This window comes from Elaeis guineensis, chromosome 10, assembly GCF_000442705.2.
Source record: "Elaeis guineensis isolate ETL-2024a chromosome 10, EG11, whole genome shotgun sequence".
Classification (NCBI taxonomy): Eukaryota; Viridiplantae; Streptophyta; class Magnoliopsida; order Arecales; family Arecaceae; genus Elaeis; species Elaeis guineensis.
In genome coordinates this window covers 82457300-82473948 of record NC_026002.2, presented here as the reverse complement: position 1 = coordinate 82473948, position 16649 = coordinate 82457300, and the positions used below count along the sequence as shown (strand labels likewise).

The 16649-nt window shown below is 41.1% G+C and overlaps 1 protein-coding gene across 1 annotated transcript in view; it reads right to left on the bottom strand.

Moving 5' to 3' along the window:
• Positions 1-16649, bottom strand: part of LOC105036341 (uncharacterized) — a 100345-nt gene that overhangs the window by 39104 nt on the left and 44592 nt on the right. The window lies entirely within an intron of this gene.

The window sequence follows — 16649 nt, the reverse complement described above, 5'->3', positions numbered from 1 at the left end:
TTTTGATTAGGTTCTAGGATTGTGAATTGAAGAACCTAAGACACAAATCATAACACATTGGGTTAATGGGTTAGTGGAAATTAGGTCCATTAATTGGGTTAGACCTATGGTTAGATTAAAGATGGACTTAATTAGAGAATTGACTAAATCTAATCAATTGTTGTCTTAGATTAGGTCAAGGATTCTCTAGATCAATTACAATAGTTGTAGTTGGTCAAGTCCATGTCTTTAACGAAAACCAAATGGACTTGATTCTTGGCTAAGCGGTCTAGCACAAACTGTTAGGTTGATCTAATCGAAACTAATTAAACCAGTTGGTGTCTAAGGTAAACCAGACCGGTGGTTTTTAATTGGGAGCCCCGCTTACCTGGCCATTCATGATGGTGTCTAAGGCAAGCTTTGGCAGACCCTCCCACTGATCGAACTTACCTGGCCTCTTGGTGAAATTATGTTTTGATCGGATCACTTGACTATTCGAGCTGACCCATGTCAGCTAGGTAAATCAGTGTGACTGATTTAGGTGCTCCTAGACCAGCCCCTTTTAATAGTCTCCCTTAAGCTGACTTGGTGAAGTCAGTGGGAGAATCATGATAAGCTGGTTCATCTGACCTCATCCTCTATATTATTTAATCCTCTAAAATTATTAGGTCCTTAAAATGATAAAGTTATGGAGATAACTGAGTCATAGCCTCCCATTAAGGTGTTTGATAATGAGTCCATGAACTCAATAATCATTGCAGACCCAAAGGCCTGGTGCTTGTTGACTAATGGAATTATCACTCATCATATGATGACTTGGAAGTGTCTCTCTAATGGTGGTTAGGTGAGCCAACCAAAGTTGGGCTTAATCATTCGTTGGTTAGATACACCAAGTATGATCATGTTAATGGTTGGACCTAACCGGATCCTTACAGTGGAGGCCAAAGCCTACTGATTAGGTTTCTGGGGAAAAATTAAAATTACTAGAAATTGTTTAGAGAAACAATTGGTTATGAACCTACCCTTAGATGTACATGGGTTGACCAACCAAAGTTGGGCTTGTGTGCAGTCTAAGTGGATTCTAGTACCCGCTAAGGAATTAGGATAATTCCTCGAGTTGGAGGTAGAGGCTACCAATTCGAATAAAATAGTGGAGAAACTTTTGATTAAAGTCCAAATCTTTAGGTTTAATGAATCAATTACTAATTAGGTTATGGTTCTCCTTTGTGCAAATATGGCCACTTCCCTATCGCTCCGATCATTGTTGGACAATGATAAGTTGGTGGGACCCAACTTCGGATAGCTGGTACCGAAAGTTGAAGATAGTCCTGGAGCATGAACGGATCCTATATGTGATAATGGATCCTGCACCTGAGGAGCCAGCTGTCAATGCACGTGGAACAGTCAGAGACACTTACCAGAAGTGGCTCAGTGACCGGATCACGGTGTGCTGTATCATGCTGGCTGCTATCATGAGCGATGAGTTCAGTCCAGATTCGAGACGGCTCAGCCAAAGGACATGCTTCAAGTGTTGGAGGATACCTTTGGCACACCCGATGACGTAGAGAGGCACAAGACTAGTTGTGCCATCTTCAACGCCAAAATACGAGATGGAGTCTCTGTCACTGATCATGTATTGTACATGATCGAGCTGATGGAACGATTGAGCAAGCTCGGCTTTCCCTTGCATGAGCAGCTTGGGAAAGATGCAATACTGAACTCACTGCCCAAGTCTTGTCTCCCATTCCTCACTCATTATAGAATGACAAAGCCTGAAGTAAACTACCATGGGTTAATGGGGTTGCTTCAGAACTTTGAGAAGGATCACCAACTCCTCAAGGAGTCGGTGAACTCAGTGAACTCAGTGGGAGGTTCGTCTTCTGGTTCTCGATCCTTTGAGAAAGAAAGAAGAACAAGAAGAAGAAAGTGAAGAAGGTGCAAGTTCAGACTGGGACATCAGTGCAGAGCCAGACCAAAAAGATCAAGCCTGATAAGAGTCTATTCAACTGGCAAACACCCTAGATTAGATAGTGTGTCAGATATCTACTTATGGCACTGTAGGCTAGGTTATATAAACAAGAACAGAATAAACAGGTAGACTCAAGAGGGAATCCTCAAAGTCAGTGATTGTGAATCACTTCCAACCTGTGAGTTCTGTCTTCTTGGTAAAATGACCAAGTCATCTTTTACTGAAAAAGGTGAGAGAGCTACTGAGCTCTTGGGCCTAGTACATATGATGTATGCGGGCCCATGAGCACCAGTGCTAGAGGTGATATTTCTACTTCATAACTTTCACAGATGACCTATCCCGATATGGTATGTCTATCTGATGAAACATAAGTCGGATTCATTTGAAATGTTCAAACGATTCTGAAGTGAAGTAGAAAAATAAACTGGGAAGAGTATTAAAACTCTTCGATCTGATCGAGGAGGAGAATACCTTTCTAGTGAGTTTCTCACATATCTAGGAGAGAATAGGATTCTCTCCCAATGGACTCCTCCAGGAACACCACAGCATAATGGTGTGTTTGAAAGGAGGAATCGGACTTTGTTAGACATGATCCGATCCATGATGGGTTTTTGCTAGCTTGCTGATATCCTTCTGGGGATATGCACTCGAATCGGCCTGTTATCTGTTAAATAGGATTCCAAGTAAGTCTGTAATTAAGACTCCATATGAGATATGGACAGGGCGTAAGCCAGTACTTTCACACCTTAGGGTCTGGGGGTGCCCGGCCTATGTCAAACGATTAGTCACAGACAAACTTGGACCTAGGTCTGACAAATGCTCATTCATAGGGTACCCCAAAGAGACAAAAGGATATTTTTCCTACATGCTGATGAACAAAAGTTGTTCGTCAGCCTTAAGGCAATCTTTTTAGAAAAGGAGTTCCTTGGTGAAGGAACGTTGCCTCTAAGGTTGAACTTGATGAAGTTCAACAGGTAGAAGGACCGACACCAATAGTTGAACCTGAGTCGGATATGATTAGATCAGATCCGAAGCCCAATATACCTGTACCATTAAGGCGATCCGGTAGAGTACCGCATCAGCCGGACAGATACTACGGTTTCTTGGTCCGGGATGGTGATCCCATCGAACTTGATGAGAATAATGAGGATCCGATCACCTATATGGATGCTATGCAGAGACCTGATTCCGAGAAATAGCTTGAAGCCATGAAATCCAAAATGGAGTCCATGAAGGTCAACGATGTATGGACATTGGTTGACCCACCTAAAGGGGTTAAACCCATTGGGTGTAAATGGGTCTTCAAAAGGAAGAGGGGCGCAGACGGAAAGGTGGAGACCTATAAAGCCCGTCTGGTTGCCAAGGGGTATCGTCAACGTTATGGTATTGACTATGACGAGACATTTTCTCCTGTGGCAATGCTCAAATCTATTCGGATAATGCTTGCAATAGCTGCCCATCTAGATTATGAGATCTGGCAGATGGATGTAAAGACAGCTTTTCTTAATGGAGAGCTGACCGAAGAGATGTATATGATACAACCTGAGGGGTTTACATCCACAGATGAGTCCAAGGTGTGCAAGCTTCAGAGATCCATTTATGGATTGAAGCAAGCTTCTCGGAGTTGGAACATGCATTTTGATAAGGTGATCAAAACGTATGGCTTCATTAAGAATGGAGAAGAGCCCTGCATCTATAAATGGCAAATGGTCCAGTTTGGTATTCCTTATCTTGTACGTGGATGACATTCTCTTAATCAGGAATGACATCCCCGCACTACAGGGAATAAAAGTTTGGTTGTCATCACAGTTCTTCATGAAGGACTTGGGTGAAGCATCCTACATCCTAGGGATGAAGATCTATAGGGATAGATCTAAAAGGATGCTTGGGTTATCCCAGTCCATGTACATAGATACTGTGCTGAAGAGGTTCAGTATGGAAAATTCCAAGAAGGGCTATCTACCGATAGGCCATGGAATTTCTCTCTCTAAGAAGGATTGTCCGACAACTCCTGAAGAGAGAGAGCGTATGAGTAGAGTCCCATATGCTTCAGCCGTGGGATCTATCATGTACGCCATGACATGTACAAGACCAGATGTGGCATACTCACTAGGAGTAGTGAGTAGATACCAATCTGATCCTGGAGAAGATCACTGGAAAGTGGTTAAAGCCATCCTTAAGTATTTGAGAAATACTAAGGACCAATGGTTGATTTATGGCGAGTCAGATCTGAAACTTGTGGGGTTCACAGACTCTAGCTTCCAATCTGACCATGATGACAGCAGGAGTGTGTCGGGTTATATCTTTACTCTGAATGGTGGAGCCATCTGCTGGAAGAGTTCCAAGCAGCATACTGTGGCAGACTCTGTTTGTGAAGCAGAGTATATCGCAGCATCAGATGCCGCGAAGAAAGCTGTGTGGCTGAGAAAATTCATCAACGAGCTCAGAGTAGCACCCTCCCTCGATGGTCCAGTCCTGCTCTACTGCGACAGCACTGGTGCCATAGCTCAGGTGAAGGAACCCAAAGCACATTAGCAGACGAAGCACATCTTACGCCGCTTCCACCTGATCCGAGAGATCGTGGATCGAGGTGACGTCGACCTTCAGAAGATCGACGGAAAGGAGAACCTAGCCGACCCCTTCACTAAAGCCCTGGCAATAAAGGAGTTCGACAACCACAAGTCGAAGATGGGTATTAGATACTGTGCCGAGTGGCTTTAGGACAAGTGGGAGTTGTTGGAAAATGTGTCCCAAAAAGCCAATCGTCAAGCTGTTGACGGTTGAGCAACCAAGTATTGTAATTGATTTGTTAATAAATAAAATATATTTGGCATTTTCATCATAAGCTTTCATCTTCTAATGAACTCCGTTGTTATCATGAAGTCCTTAGGACTATTTAAGTTCGATAAAGAGAGGATTTATCGATTAGTCCTTAAAACTGTTCACGACCAAATGATAGGCTGTTAATAAGGACGACAGCTTCTATCAAGCATAGGTCGCTGTAGGCCATATGGGTTGGTTGTCCTCTTAACCAAGGAGTGTGGAGACACTGGTATGGCATACAGGTGAGATGTAAGGGTACATCGTCATTGAACGTGACCAACTCCAGAGCATTCTGCTGTCGAGAATGTCTCTGATGGGATATAGGTATAAGTGTCCCTTAGACTTGAGATCGCCTCAGTGACTTGCAAGCAACTCACTGTGCTTTGGTACTGGACTAACTGAATTTCTAATTCAGGGACGGAAGGCTTCTGGGCACAGTCAAGTACTTGCGAAGTCAGAGTGTGATCGAGATGGGATTGACCACTCCAAGAGTTGGAGAAGAATGAGTCGCTGTATTTCAATTTAGCAAAACCTTGGCCAGGGTAATCCATCAGATGGATTTGATATTTTGAAATACAATGTGGACAACCTGATCAGAGTTGACAGTTGAGCTCTGGGGTGTCCTATGATCATTTTGGTCAAGGGGATGAATTATATGAAAACTATATCCGCATGGGTTCTAAGGATGTTGTTCTACATATTCGACCTATCCGGACGTCGGGTACCATTGCTAGATGGTCACTTCGATTGGTATAGAAATTTATTTCTATGCTACCGGCTTAGGTTCGGACCTATGAGATCACACACATTAGAGTTCATGATCCGATCGGATGGTTGATCAATGATTAAGAATCGTTCTAGGGTTAAATAATCAATACGATTGACATTTAACCCAGTGCAAGTGTTGCAGGAGGATCGATTAGCAATTCGATTGCTAATTGACTTAATTTGATTAAGCCAATGGGCTGAGATTAAGTCTAATTAAATATGATTTAATTAGATTTAGTTTGGGCTTGATTGGATCAAGTCCAATTGGTTTATTGGATAAGCCAAGTGCAAGGAAAAACTAATCCTAGTTCAACTAGGACTTGGGTCAATCTAATTTCTAATTTGATTAGAAAATTAAATCAGATTTAAATTTAATTTAATCTGATTAAATTAGGTTCTTAATTAGGTTAAGACCTATTTTAATTGGGTTGATCTAATTTTGATTTGTTTTAGTTTGGAAAACCAAATTAAAACAAGTTATGAGACAGAATCCTAGTAGGACTAGGATTCCACCTTGCGCCACATAAACCTTCTCCACGCCCTCTCTCTTATTCAACGCCAATCTCCACTTATTTTGTGCGACAAAAGCCCTCTCCCAGATCTCTCCCACGTTCACAAAAGGTCTCCTCTCTTCTTTCTTACATAGAAGGTGATTTGGATCAAATCTAAAAGGAATAAGTTTGGATTTCGAATTCTATGAGATAGAGTTTTAGAAATCCAAAACTCTTTCAATTTTGCACCGAATTTATCCAAATTTTTTTTGGAATTTTCGTGACTTTTAGGGTTTACATTGTACACCCTTTTCTGGTGATCCATGCACGAAAATATGGAGGAGGTGCTCAAGAGTTGGGCGTCCCTTAACTTGCCATGTTTGGATAAGCCTTGACTAGGTGTTTGACCTAGACAAGGACTCTATCATATCTCTCTATATAAGATGAGTTTCTTTGTAAAATTTTAAGGAAAGATAGTTTTTGAGAGGCCTTTCTGCCATCCAAAAATCAGAGAGAAATACCTTTGGGTCGTGGAGATATAAAAGACGCAAGTTTGGGTGTCTAGAGAGAAAAACGTGAAGAAGAAGAGGGTCTTCTTCTTGGGTTTTTATTTTCATATCTTTCCTCCTTCCATCTTGAGTTTTCTGAGAGCGTCTCAGATCTGAAACTCCTCCTTCTACTTTCCATCTTTGGAAGAGTCCAAATCAAGAAGAAGGAGGCACCTGATCAACCATCAAAGAAGGATCAGCGCAGTACTAGCATACTGTGCTGATTTCCTGAAGCAGGACTTCTGATCGAGATTCGTGGGCTCGTGTGGACGACTCCTAGAGGCCGGACGCGTGTGCGGCTTACAACATCATCCTTAAGCCCGGATCAGCGAGGTTAGAGTGTCTAACTTGCAAGGTAATAGATCTGATCTATTATTTAATACATACATTAGATGTAGCTAGTATAGAAACATGTTGATATGATCAACATGTAGTTCATACTATATTTATATATATTTTAATTTTTGATTTAATGCTATGTAATAATCATGTAATAGGACCTTAGATCTAGGGATTTTCTGATCTTAGAAAATAAATTTTGATTTATTTTAGTCTTCCGCTGTATGATCTTGAAAAAGTTTCAAGATCTAACCCTGAAACCCTAGATCTGGTTCCTTCAATTGGTATCAGAGCCTAGGTTCTTTATTACATGATTATTTATACATGCTTAGATTATTTTTTAGATTAGATCTAATTTATAATCTGATTATTAAATCTGAAATTAAAATTTTAGATCAATCACAAACTGCAAGGTTGTCCTGCTATAAGGTTTACCCCTTACAGTGCAAAGGTTGTCCTAGTTTGTGTAGATCTATCTTTGATCATAAATTTGTTAGATATGATCTAGATTAAATTTATGATTTATTAGATTTAAAAGATATTTAAATCTGAAATAAAATCTCTTTGTTAATAATTTTTATGCAAAGAAATTATTTAAAGTTGAAATTGTTTCAATTACATGAACCTGTTTAGATTAGATCTAAAGTAGTTTCATGTTTATTTCACTTGCATCTTGATTATGAATCAAACATGCAATATGATTGGTAGAATCATATTGTAAAATTATTTTACAAATATGAAAATTATTTTTTGAAAAGCCGAACCCAACCCTCAGCCCAAAACTTAATTAAGAATTAAAAAATTGTTTGATTAGGTTCTAGGATTGTGAATTGAAGAACCTAAGACACAAATCATAACACATTGGGTTAATGGGTTAGTGGAAATTAGGTCCATTAATTGGGTTAGACCTATGGTTAGATTAAAGATGGACTTAATTAGAAAATTGACTAAATCTAATCAATTATTGTCTTAGATTAGGTCAAGGATTCTCTAGATCAATTACAATAGTTGTAGTTGGTCAAGTCCATGTCTTTAACGAGAACCAAATGGACTTGATTCTTGGCTAAGCGGTCTAGCACGAACTGTTAGGTTGATCTAATCGAAACTAATTAAACCAGTTGGTGTCTAAGGTAAACCAGACCGGTGGTTTTTAATTGGGAGCCCGCTTACCTGGCCATTCATGATGGTGTCTAAGGCAAGCTTTGGCAGACCCTCCCACTGATCGAACTTACCTGGCCTCTTGGTGAAATTATGTTTTGATCGGATCATTTGACTATTCGAGCTGACCCATGTCAGCTAGGTAAATCAGTGTGACTGATTTAGGTGCTCCTAGACCAGCCCTTTTAATGGTCTCCCTTAAGCTGACTTGGTGAAGTTAGTGGGAGGATCATGATAAGCTGGTTCATCTGACCTCATCCTCTATATTATTTAAATCCTCTAAAATTATTAGGTCCTTAAAATGATAAAGTTATGGAGATAACTGAGTCATAGCCTCCCATTAAGGTGTTTGATAATGAGTCCATGAACTCAATAATCATTGCAGACCCAAAGGCCTGGTGCTTGTTGACTAATGGAATTATCACTCATCATATGATGACTTGAAAGTGTCTCTCTAATGGTGGTTAGGTGAGCCAACCAAAGTTGGGCTTAATCATTCGTTGGTTAGATACACCAAGTATGATCATGTTAATGGTTGGACCTAACCGGATCCTTACAGTGGAGGCCAAAGCCTACTGATTAGGTTTCTGGAGCAAAATTAAAATTATTAGAAATTATTTAGAGAAACAATTGGTTATGAACCTACCCTTAGATGTACATGGGTTGGCCAACCAAAGTTGGGCTTGTGTGCAGTCTAAGTGGATTCTAGTACCCGCTAAGGAATTAGGGTAATTCCTTAAATTGAAGGTAGAGGCTACCAATTCGAATAAAATAGTGGGAGAAACCTTTTGATTAAAGTCCAAATCTTTAGGTTTAATGAATCAATTACTAATTAGGTTATGGTTTTCTTTTGTGCAAATATGGCCACTTTCCTATCGCTCCGATCATTGTTGGACAATGATAAGTTGATGGGACCCAACTTCGGTAGATGGTACCGAAAGTTGAAGATAGTCCTGGAGCATGAACGGATCCTATATGTGATAATGGATCCTGCACCTGAGGAGCCAGCTGTCAATGCACGTGGAACAGTCAGAGACACTTACCAGAAGTGGCTCAGTGACCGGACCACGGTGCGCTGTATCATGCTGGCTGCTATCATGAGCGACGAGTTCAGTCGCAGATTCGAGATGGCTCAGCCAAAGGACATGCTTCAAGTGTTGGAGGATACCTTTGGCACACCCGATGACGTAGAGAGGCACAAGACTAGTTGTGCCATCTTCAACGCCAAAATACGGGATGGAGTCTCTATCACTGATCATGTATTGTACATGATCGAGCTGATGGAATGATTGAGCAAGCTTGGCTTTCCCTTGCATGAGCAGCTTGGGAAAGATGCAATACTGAACTCGCTGCCCAAGTCTTGTCTCCCATTCCTCACTCATTATAGAATGACAAAGCCTGAAGTAAACTACCATGGGTTAATGGGGTTGCTTCAGAACTTTGAGAAGGATCACCAACTCCTCAAGGAGTCGATGAACTCAGTGAACTCAGTGGGAGGTTTATCTTCTGGTTCTCGACCCTTTGAGAAAGGAAAGAAGAACAAGAAGAAGAAAGTCAAGAAGGTGCAAGTTCAGGCTGGGACATCTGTGCAGAGCCAGACCAAAAAGATCAAGCCCGATAAGAGTCTATTCTACTGGCAAGCACCCTAGATTAGATAGTGTGTCAAATATCTACTTATGGCATTGGAGACTAGGTCATATAAATAAGAACAGAATAAACAGGTTGACTCAAGAGGGAATCCTCGAAGTCAGTGATTGTGAATTACTTCTAACCTGTGAGTCCTGTCTTCTTGGTAAAATGACCAAGTCACCTTTTACTGGAAAAGGTGAGAGAGCTACTGAGCTCTTGGGCCTAGTACATACTGATGTATGCGGGCCCATGAGCACCAGTGCTAGAGGTGGATATTTTTACTTCATAGCTTTCACGGATGACCTATCCCAATATGGATATGTCTATCTGATGAAACATAAGTCGGATTCATTTGAAATGTTCAAACGATTCCGAAGTGAAGTAGAAAAATAAACTGGGAAGAGTATTAAAACTCTTCAATCTGATCGAGGAGGAGAATACCTTTCTAGTGAGTTTCTTACATATCTAGGAGAGAATGGGATTCTCTCCCAATGGACTCCTCCAGGAACACCACAGCATAATGGTGTGTTTGAAAGGAGGAATCGGACTTTGTTAGACATGGTCCGATCCATGATGGGTTTTTGCTAGCTTGCCGATATCCTTCTGGGGATATGCACTCGAATCGGCTTGTTATCTATTAAATAGGGTTCCAAGTAAGTCTGTAATTAAGACTCCATATGAGATATGGACGGGACGTAAGCCAGCACTTTCACACCTTAGGGTCTGGGGGTGCCCGGCCTATGTCAAACGATTAGTCACAGACAAACTTGGACCTAGATCTGACAAATGCTCATTCATAGGGTACCCCAAAGAGACAAACTAATGAACCGGTTGGTGTCTAAGATAAGTTCGGCAGTTTAACCAGTGGTTCTTAAGTGGGAGCTACTCGCATTGATTCGATCTCTGACGAGTTAATGGCATATCCCCACCACTGATCTCACTTACCTGGCCAACCTGGTGAGTTAGGTTTTGATTAGATCATTTGGTGATTAGGACTCACCCATGTCATTAGGTAAATCAGTTTGACTGATTTAGGTGCTCCTAATGCCAGCTTTAATTAAATCTTTTTTAATCTGACTTAGTGAAGTCAGTGGGAGGATTGAAATTGGTTGGATATTTTCTTCTCATCTATCCTTTAATAAAATCTTCAAAAATTATTAGGTCCTAAAAATGATTAAGTTATAGTGATAACTAAGTCATAACCTCCCATTAAGTGAGTGATAATGAGTCCATTAGTTTAATAATCATTGGAGGCCCAAAGGCCTGGTGCTTATTGACTAATGAAATTATCATTTATAATATGATAATTTGATTTGAGTCTTTCTGATGGTGGTCAGATTGGCCGGTCAAAGTCGGACCTGATCATTTATTGGTCCGATTCACCAAATCAAGTCATGTTAATGGTTGGACCTAACCAGATTTTTTCAGTGGAGGCCAAAGCCTACTGATTAGGTTCTGGGGCAAAATTAATTACTAGAAGTTGTTTAAAGAAATAACTGGTTATGAACCTACCCATAGATGCACATGGGTTGACCAATCAAAGTTGGGCTCGTGTGCAGTCTGTGTGGATTCTAGTACCCACTAAGGAATTAAAGTAATTCTTCGAATTGGAGGTTGAGGCTACCAGTTCGTAAAAATACTGAGAGAAACTTTAGACTAAAGTCCAAGTCTTTAGTATTAATAATTTATGTACTAATAGAGGTCTGATTTTTATTTATGCAGCTATGGCCACTACCCTGTCGCTCCAGTCATTATTAGATAATGACAAGCTCATGGGACCTAATTTCGATAGTTGGTATCGAAAATTAAAAATCATCCTTAAGCATGAGCGGATCCTTTATGTTGTAATGAATCCGGCACCTGAGGAGCCAGTCCCGAATGCTAGAGGGACGGTCCGAGACACTTACCAGAAGTGGCTCAACGATCGGACCACTGTTCGGTGCATCATGCTGGCGGCAATGAATGATGAGTTCAGTCGCAGATTTGAGAACGCCCAACCGCAGGAGATGCTTCAAATGTTGAACGACTCCTTTGGCACACCTGATGACGTTGAAAGGCACAAAACTAGTTGTGACATTTTCAATGCTCGGATGAGGGATGGGGTCTCAGTCACTGATCATGTATTGTACATGATTGAAATGATTGAGCGCCTAAGTAAACTAGGCTTTCCCCTGCATGAGCAGCTCGGTAAGGATGCGATCCTTAATTCATTGCCCAAGTCCTTCCTCCCCTTCCTTACTCATTTTCGAATGACAAAGTTTGTAGTAAACTACCACGGCTTGTTGGGATTGTTGCAGAACTTTGAGAAGGACCACCAGCTCCATAAGGAGTCGGTGAATGTTGTGGGAGGGATTTCTTCTGGTCGTCGACCCTTTAAGAAAGAGAAGAAGAACAAGAAGAAGAAGAACAAGAAGGCGCAGCCGCATGCTGGGATGTTTGCACAGGATCAGACCAAGAAGTGCAAGTCCGACCAGAGCCAGGTGGAGTGCTTCTTTTGCAAGAAGTAGGGGCACTGGAAGAGGAACTATCCTCTATACATTGCCTCCCTAGACCCAAACAGGCTGAAGAAGAAGCAAGATAATTATATGATAACATCTTGCAACTTTTTCATTTATGATATTACTGCCTGGGTATTGGATATCGGAAGCCCTTATCATATTTGCAATTCGATGCAGGGTCTGCAGGTCAGTAGGAGATTTGATGAAGGCGAGAGGTTCCTGAACGTTGGAGATGGAAGTAAAGTTCCAGTTCTAGCTTTAAGAATCATAAATCTTGTAATCAATTCTCATAATATAATTCTGAGTGAATGTCACTATTGTCCAAGCTTTTTATTAAATATTATTTCTGTAGGCCTTTTGGCCATGACGGTTATGATTTTTTAATAAAAAAAAATATTTGCAATATCATTTTGAATGGTGTTACAATATTTGTTAGATAACTAAATAATAGAATTTACTTTCTATCACAACCTGTTAATGTGGTTCAAATCTTCGGTAAACGTCCTAGAATAGATAATGTGTCAAAAGTCTACCTTTGGTACTGTAGGCTAGGTCATATCAATAAGAACAGGATAAACAGGTTAGCTCAAGAAAGAATTCTTGAAGTTGGTGATTGTGAATCACTTCCAACCAGTGAGTCCTGTCTACTTGGGAAGATGACCAAGTCACCTTTTACTGAAAAAAGTGAGCGAGCCAGTGAATTCTTGGGTCTAGTATATTCTGATGTATGTGGACCCATGAGCTCAAGTGCAAGAGGTGGATATTTCTACTTCATAACCTTCACAGATGACCTATCGAGGTATGGGTATGTCTATTTAATGAAGCATAAGTCGGAGTCGTTTGAAATGTTCAAACTATTCCGAAATGAGGTAGAAAAATAAACTGAAAAGTGTATTAAAACTCTTCGATCTGATCAAGGAGGTGAATACATTTTCAATAAGTTTCTGACATATCTTTGGGAGAATAAGATTCTCTCTCAGTGGACTCCTCTTGGAACACCACAGCATAATGGTATGTCTGAAAGGAGGAATCGGACCTTATTGGATATGGTCCGATCCATGATGAGGTTTGCTGGTCTACCGATCTCCTTTTGGGGATATGCGCTCAAATCGGCTTGTTACCTTCTAAATAGGGTTCCGAGTAAGTCTGTAACCAAAACGTCATATAAGTTATAGATAGGACGTAAGCCAGTACTCTTGCATCTTAAGGTTTGGGGGTGTCCGACTTATGTTAAACGTTTAATTACGGACAAGCTTGGACCTAGGTCTGACAAGTGTAATTTTATAGGGTATCCAAAAGAGACCAAAGGGTATTATTTCTACCTAGCTGATGAGCAAAAGGTGTTTGTCAGCCTTAAGGCAATCTTTTTAGAAAAGGAGTTCCTTGGTGAAGGGACTGTTACCTCTAAGGTCGAACTTGAGGAAGTTCGGTAGGTGAAAAAATCGACACAAGTAGCTGAACCTGAATCGGATTTGGTTAGACCAAATTCGGAGCACATTGTTGATGCACCCTTAAGACGATCTGGTAGAGTACCACGTCAACCGGACAGATACTATGGTTTCTTTGTCCGGGATGGAGATCCTATCGAACTTGATGAAAACGATGAGGATCCGATCACCTACATGGATGCAATGCAGAGACATGACTCTGAGAAATGGCTAGATGCCATGAAATTCGAAATGGAGTCCATGAAGGTCAACAATGTGTGGACATTGGTTAATCCACCCGAAGGAGTAAAACCCATAGGATGTAAATGGGTCTTCAAGAAGAAGAGGGGCACAGACGAAAAGGTGAAAACCTATAAAGTCCATCTGGTTGCCAAGGGATATCGTCAACGTTATGGTATAGACTATGACGAGACATTTTCTCCTGTGGCAATGCTCAAATCTATTCGGATTATGCTTGTGATAGCTGTCCATTTGGACTATGAAACCTGACAGATGGATGTGAAGACAGCTTTTCTAAATGAAGAGCTGGACGAAGAGGTGTATATGATACAACCTGAAGGATTCACATCCACAGATGAGTCTAAGGTGTGCAAGCTACAGAGGTCCATTTATGGACTTAAGCAGACATCCCAGAGTTGGAACATACGTTTTGATAGGACGATCAAGACGTATGGCTTCGTTAAGAACGAAGAAGAGCCCTGCATTTATAAGTAGGCTAATGGTCCAGTAGTGGTATTTCTTAGATTGTATGTGGATGACATTCTCTTAATCGAGAATGATGTCCCTGTATTACAGGGAATAAAGATTTGACTATCGTCACAGTTCTCCATGAAGGATCTGGGAGAAGCTTCCTACATCCTAGGGATGAGGATCTACAGAGATAGATCTAAAAGGTTGCTTGGCTTATCCCAGTCCACGTACATTGATACTATGCTGAAAAGGTTCAGTATGGAGAATTTCAAGAAAGGCTATCTTCCGATAGGCCATGAAATTTCTCTCTCAAAGAGGGATTGTCCGACAACACCTCAAGAGAGAGAACGTATGGGTAGAATTTTATATGCTTCGGTAGTGGAATCTATCATGTATGCCATGATATGTACACGATCAGATGTGGTGTACTCACTAGGAGTAGTGAGTAGATACCAATTTGATCCAGGGGAGAATCACTGGAAGGTTGTTAAAATCATCCTGAAGTATTTAAGAAATACTAAGGACCAGTGGCTTGTTTATGGTGAATCAGACTTGAGACTTATAGAGTTTACAGACTCTAGTTTCCAGTCTGATCACGGTGACAGCAAGAGTGTGTCAGGATTTATTTTTACCCTTAATGGTGGGGCTGTCTGCTGGAAAAGTTCCAAGCAGCACACAGTGACTGATTCAGTTTGCGAGGTAGAGTATGTCGCTGCATCAGATGCTGCCAAAGAAGCGATGTGGCTAAAAAAATTTATCACCGAGCTCGAAGTAGCACCCTCCCTTGTTGGTCCAGTTCTGCTCTACTGTGACAACTCTGGAGCCATTGCTCAGGCGAAGAAACCAAAGGTACACCAGCGGACAAAGCATATTCTGTGCCGCTACCATCTCATCCGAGAAATCGTGGATCGATGAGACATCGACCTTCAGAAGATCGACGGGAAGGAGAACCTGACCAACCCATTCACTAAAGCTATTGCAGTGAAGGAGTTCGACGACTTCAAGTCGAAGATGGGTATTAGATACTGCACCGATTAGCTTTAGGCCAAGTGGGAGATTGTTGGGAATAGTATCCCAAAACCAATCATCAGTCTGTTGACGGTTGTGCTCTTTGTTGTATTAGTACATAAATCATAAATAAATAAAAGTTATTTTGACATTTTTCATCACAAATTATCATCTTCTAATGAACTCCTATGTTGTGGTGAAGTCCTTAGGACTATTTAGACTCGACAAAGGAGGATTTGTCGTTTAGTTCTTAAACCTGTTCGCGACCAAATGATACGTTGTTACCAAGGACAACAATGTTTATCGAGCATAGATCGTTGTGTGCCATATAGGTTGGTTGTCCTCTTAACCAAGGAGTGTGGAGACACTGGTATGGCATACAGGTGAGATGTAAGGGTACATCTGCACTGAACGTGACTGACTCCGGAGCTATCTCTGCTGTCAAGATTTGCTCTGATGGGATATGGGTATAAATGTCCCTCTGACCTGAGATCGCCATGGTGACTTGCAAGCAACTCACTGCACTTAAGCACTAGACTACCTGAATTTCTAATTCAGTGACGGAAGGCTACTGGGTGTAGTCAAGTACTTGACTTGTCGGTGCGTGTGTCAAGATGGGATTGACCACTCCAGTTCAGGAGCTGTGTATAGTCGTGTTTCAATTTAGCAAAATCTTGGCCAGGGTAGTCATAGTGAGGAGTCACAGGACTGATTGAGTTGAGCACGACTCGGATGATCTAATCAAGGTTGACAGTTTAACCCTGAGTCGTCCTAAACACAGGGGTCAAAAGGGATGAATTATACAGTAACCATATTCACGTAGGTTCTGAGTGTTGCGATTGTGACTATTCGACCTATCCGGATGTCGGATACCATTGCTAGATGGTCACTTCGATTAGTACAGGAATTGGTTCCTGTGCTACCGGCTTAGGTTCGAACCTGCGGGGTCACACACATTAGAAGTTCCTATCTGATCTGATGGCTGATGAAGAGTTCTAATAATCGTGAACTATGAGTCCTACGTGTCTGAAATTCTGTGATCGAGAATCAGGATTCTCTGATCACAAATCCCACATATTTTGGGTACCGGGGTCAAGAGTCCCACTGATTTGGGACTCTTCGATCAAGGTTTCATATTGATGAACTTTGATACCCGATTGCCCATCGGATTTGGACTCAATATTTATGAAAGGTTTAATTAATGATTTGATCGCTAATTAACTTAATTTGATTGAGTAATTATTTTTGGATCAAGTCCAATTGAATTGGATTCAGTTGGGTTTGACCCGATTAGGTTAAGT